Below are 6,000 nucleotides of genomic sequence, written 5' to 3'. Positions count from 1 at the left end.
CAAAACAGTAACAACAAATCTCAAAATGGAGACGTTACTGGTGGCCGCTCAAGCAAACTGATGAGCAACTGGATGACATACACAAATTTACATACACACAATGAAGCCATCGAAGGTTACAAGAAAAAACATCACGTAATTTTCCACTATGTCGATGGGACTGAAGGATATCCTGAAGTGAAGTCAGCAGAGGGACCAACACAGACTGACCTTTTCATATACAAGACATAAAGAAATAATACACCAGTGAAGAATAGTAGTACATTGTATATATTAATATACATAGTAGTATTCATAAAATATAATAGTATACATAAATATATTTGTATATATAAAGCATATTAGTATAAAGTATAATAGGGTATTAGGATACATAAGATAATATTCTAATAACAAATATCAAATGCAACAGGTCCTGAAACTGGTTATGGAACTGGGTTTACCAAAGGTCTGGTTAGGGAAGGACAGAGACAGGAATGGTGGGTAAAGGACTTTTAGGTGGTGGGGGAAGCTGATACTGTTGGTGCACACATCTGGGGGATGTGGTGTTGTAGTGGTTTTGTGGATGTCGTTTTGGAACACTGTATGCATAAAACCCTTTAGTTAACAATATTGTAAATTGTAGTGCTCAAAAAGTATTAGAAATGAACAATACCGTTAGTAAACAAAATTGTTACTATCACAACTAAAACTCTTGGGAAAGTGCTATACTTTAACTGATATTTGTTACCTTCCATTAAAAATACGAGTCTCTCCTCAGAGAAGTTCTAACCAATTTCATTAGTCTCTAAGGAAGAGCTTAATATTACACATTCAAGCCTAATGTACTCTCAGCGAGTTAAAGAGGCTCTCTGAATAACAGCTATTTTCTTTTCAAAGTACAATCATGTTTAAAAAAATGTTGAACTCAATTTTTAATATTCCTGAGGGCTTGAATTGAGGATACAAAACAAGATTTGAGCCAATAATGTAGGGCTCTTTTCTGAGCCAAATAATGTCTAGTGTCCTGGAGCTAAGGAAATTGTTGGCACATCTTACAGGATCACAGCTGTCTTGGTCTCCTTTAGGACTAGTCCCTATCTGCAGCCCAGTATGCTTTTAGAAATAAGAAAAGCTTGGTCATCAGTAGTGTGTGATTCGAACCACTGACAAGAGTAGTCTTCTTTTTCTTCTTTCTTTCTCCTTTTTTCTTCCTTCTTTTCTTCTTCTTTTCTTCTCCTTCTTCTTCTTTTCTTCTTTTTCTCCTCCTCCTCCTCTTCCTCCTCCTTCTTATTTTCTTCTCCTCCTCTTCCTCCTCCTTCTTCTTCTCCCTCTCTCTTCCTCTCCTTCTCCTTCTCCTTCATTATTCTCCTTCTCCTTTTTCTCTTTCTCCTTCTTCTCCTTCTCCTTCTCCTTTCTTCTCCTTCTCCCTCTCCTTCTACTTCTCTTTATTCTTCTCCTTCTCCTTCTACTTCTCTTTATTCTTCTCCTTCTCCCTCTCCTTCTCCTTCTCTTTATTATTCTTCTCCTTCATCTTTCTTCTTCTCTTTCTCCTCCTTCTTCTTCTTCCTCCTCTTCCTTCTCCTCTTCCTCCTCCTTCTCCTATTTTTTTCGTTTTTTTTTAATTCTTTGACTTAAAAGCTTTAGAAATCTTGATAAACACTGCTAAGAAGCACCGATTACTTTTTAAGAAAGAAGATGTATGCTACTTTCCTTAAAAAGCACCTAAATGTGCACTTTTTCAACAATCATCTCAGTGCATTTTAGACCCAAGAGAGTAAAAGAACATATTTTTTAAAAAAGAAGTGTTGAACTGACTAAACTATATGCAGTGTTGTTGGTCAGAAAGGATTTCTGTGACTTCCTTCGCTTACAGTGTTCATTTGTAGACTGCAAAACAGTCTGCTGACAAAATTTCCAAGTCAGATTTTACTTAGAGCAAAGCCCCTTTACAAACAGACTAGTGAGCTTAACGTGAGGGAAAGCACCTATTTCCTCTTAATACAGCCGAGTTTGAATGAGCAAAGGTAAAAGTTAAAAAAGAAGCAAAGTCGATCAAAATTTCTCTCATAGGACACAGGAACAATAAGAATGGGTTATCAATTATTTTTGTATAAATGGCAAGAAAATACTTTCTTTGGGGAAGGTTCCTTAATTACTTTAGGAAATTGTTTTATAAAAGGCAAGAGAATTATGATCACATGCCCAGAAAACTACTGGCAGAAAATCTCACTCATTAATTTTCCCTCCTCTAAAATAGAATACATCTAATAAAAATCTATAAAATAAGTGACTAGTTGGAGTCTTTTGTATATCAGGGGAATCAGCTGACTAAAAATATCCATCTACATGCATAAGATTTTATTTTCTAATTGAGTAAGTGGGCAGTGGTGAATATGGAACAGAGAGCATAGGCTGAAAATATTATTTTACAAAAATAAATGATCTCTCACGTTGAATCAGTGAATAAAATATCTTAATACATAATCTTTCCAGAATTCAGGTTTGGATTTAAAACAAAACTTTTAAAATGTGTTAAAGGCTGGTGGAGTGATGGGTCTTGAAACATTGTATGACTGAAACGCAATCATCAACAACTTCTTAATGCTTTATCTCATGATGATTCAATTAAAAAATCTAAATATATTAAGAGAAGATCTTGCTAAGGAATATAATATTATATCCCACTTTTACTTTCTAAAAATATACTATAAAACAAAAGTTCTGAATATGGGAGGCCAGAGACTTAGAAAGACAGAATTCTTTTTAAAAATGACCACCCAAAAATCCATCCGTGCACAGGGTTAACTTCTGGCTTTGTGCTTAGGGATCCCTGCTGGTGGGTGCTCCTGGGACCTTATTCATTCCCAGCTATTGAACTGGCGTTGGCTGCAGGCAAGGCAAATGCTTACCCCTTGACTATGTTTAGCCCTCTCCCCCCCCAAAGTCAGACCTGTTGAAAAGGAAGCATTTGATAATTTGTTTTCCATTGCTGACAATGAAGAGATATGAGGTCTTGACAATGAAGAGATATGAGGTTTTGGATTTCTGTATTTTAGTAACTAAGCCCAGGGAAATTTCTGCCAGAAATTGCATCACTGAAGGCTTGTACCTCCCTTTTGTGGTTGTCATAAGATGGCGGCCGTGGCTCCGTTCACAGTCTAGAGACATTTCTGCAAGAAGCTGCTGGTGCCCAAAGTAGTTTAGCTGGCCTCCGGGGCCATGGTGGTGCAGCAGCGGAGAGGCCGCACATGTGCGGCCGCCGGGATTATAACTCCTCTACCATGCTTTTTTGCACCCTCGGGATATATTCCCAGAGTGGTATTGCTGGATTATATGGAAGCTCAATTTCTAGTTTTTTAAGGAATTCCCACATTGTTTTCCAAAAAGGCTGGACCAGTTAGAATTCGTCCTTGGGACATGTTACAACAAATACATCTATCTGTTCTGTCACAAAAAATGACTCCAAATTGTCATTTTAAATATTCATGTCAACAATACATTAGAGGTCAATTAACAATAGATCAGATATTAGCGAATATAAGAATTTTTTTTCTATCTTAGAAATTTATTTGGGGACATTACTCAAAAGAAACACTTTGTATGGGCTGGGTAAGAACTCCCGGGAGGTGTGTGTGCTTTGTATACCTGAGGTCCGCATTCTACTCCCAGCACTACATGAGGTCTCAGGATCATGAGAGTTTTGCTCAAGTATTGAGGTAGGAGTGGCCCCTGAGTACCACAGGGTGTGGCCTATAATCCAAAACAAAAAAGGAAAAGAAATGCCTTGCTCAACATTTTCTACTAGATACCACATTTGATCTAATTATGAGCCTCACTTGGTGACTAATATAAAGTGTTACTTTTTAACTTGCATATCCAAGTGATCTCTTACAGAGCAGGGTACACAGTAGATAATAGACTGTACAATGCATTATCAAACGTTTTCAGGAGATTATTCATTCTACTTCTGCACTCTGCAATTATATACACACACTCTGTGACTTTAAATGATTAATACACATGAACACACTAATGTAAAATATCTAAGGTTATAAAGGCAATGCTTATCACTTTATTGTTGTCGTAACTGGTCTCTGAGAAGTGCTGGCTCACAAAGTTTCTAAATAACTTCTGGCACTTAAGGTGCTACATGAACCGTTTATGCCAATTGGGGTCAGTATGTATATTTTTCAGCAAGCCTCAGTTTTATCATGCAGAAGATAAGGGTGTTGAAAAGCTGGCTACAAGGAGCCATTTAGCTCTTACATTATGTAAATATGTTTTGAAAGATTTTTAAAGGAACATATAAAAAGAATAAGAGAGTTAATACAGCAATGAAGGCTGTACTACCTTGCCTTGTATATTGCCATTCAGGGCACCACCTCCCTGGTACCACATGTGTCTCTTGAGCAGCACCCAGTGATGACCCCCAGAGCCAAGACTAAACCCTGAGCATAAATGTGTGCTTACCTCTTCAAAAGAAAAATGTCCAAAAAGTTTGAATCATGACTCTCAAGCAAGTAATAGAGGATTTTGTGATCAATAGTTTACTATAGTAAAATTTTCAGAAAGAGAAAGCAGATTACTATAGAAGTGGAAATGCACACATATGAAATATTTTACTCAAATAATCAACAAAAGAACCAGTGAGATGGGAAAGCCATTTCAAAGAGTACTTGAAAAGCTAAAAACATGTGAGCAACCCTAGGATAATATTTTTAGCCTAGATTTAAAAAAAAATCAAAACTGGTTAATGTCCAATACAGTAGTAAACTATAACCATGACCATTGTGAGAGTTGTCTATTCTACCAGATAAAAATAATTGCGACTTTATGGAATAAAAACCTACAAGTTAACCTCAATCCTACAACATAATTAAATCACTGTATCACTGTCACTGTCATCCCGTTGCTCATCGATTTGCTCAAGTGGGCACCAGTAGCGTCTCCATTGTGAGAGTTGTTGTTACTGGTTTTGGCATATCGAATATGCCACGGGTAGCTTGCCAGACTTTGCCGTGCAGGCAGGATATTCTCGGTAGCTTGCTGGGCTCTCCAAGAGGGGCGGAGGAATCAAACCTGGGTTGGCCACACGCAAGGCAAATCCCCTACCCGCAATAGCCCATTTAATAGAAAGTTTAGTGTGAAGCCCAGCATTGCACTGAAAGGACACTAAAAAAATGAGCCAAAGATGACAAAGATGAAAGGGGGAGAATACTGACACTTCCCCTCCCCCCGTGCTGAAAGTCCTCATTGATTTTATATCCTAAGCTCTGTTTGAGAGATGGACCATTCTCAATTTAAAGATTAGAGACAAATAACCTGAGGTTGGGCAGGCCCGCTGGGGAGCCTGTCACCGAAACTAGAAGGTCACTTCTGGGAAAAATGGAGGTTCCCTGAAACAGTGCCCACCGAAATCTACCTCAGGTAAGTAGAAACAAGTTTGGGGTTTTTTTTTTTTTCAAGATTTCAGAACAAACAAGATGCTTTTGTTCAATGTATTTCTATGCTTTAATGTTTTGTTTTCCCATAATTCTGAATGAATATTTCTTTGGAAAAAAAAAGATGAAAGGGGTAGAGAATATGTGACATTGATTCCCAGCAGTGCTGTGGGGCCCCAGCTCTGCCACGCTGAGTAAGGAACCATCACACTGTGCTGCTGGCCAGACCCCAGTGAGTGACCCATGCCCTTAAGTACCACTGAATTAAAACTTACCTTCTGGGTATTTCCTAGATTCCCTTTAACATTTATGACGATTCTAATTATTTTTTAATAAATGTAAATCATTAAATCCTAATGACATTTCTTTTTTAAAGAATTTTTAGCCTCTTTAATCCTTGGACAATTTCTGTACTTTGAGACCAGTGCCTGAAATGTTCCTTCCTTTGTTCAATGCTAAGATTATACATGAGAATTTCATAAAACAAGGTTTAAATTCATATACAGGTATATTATTTTGGTCAATGAAGATGATTTATTATAAAAATACAGAAGAATAAATAAAGCATGATAGAAAG

The sequence above is a fragment of the Sorex araneus genome, chromosome 7 (assembly GCF_027595985.1).
Source record: "Sorex araneus isolate mSorAra2 chromosome 7, mSorAra2.pri, whole genome shotgun sequence".
Classification (NCBI taxonomy): Eukaryota; Metazoa; Chordata; class Mammalia; order Eulipotyphla; family Soricidae; genus Sorex; species Sorex araneus.
This window is presented reverse-complemented; position numbering follows the sequence as displayed.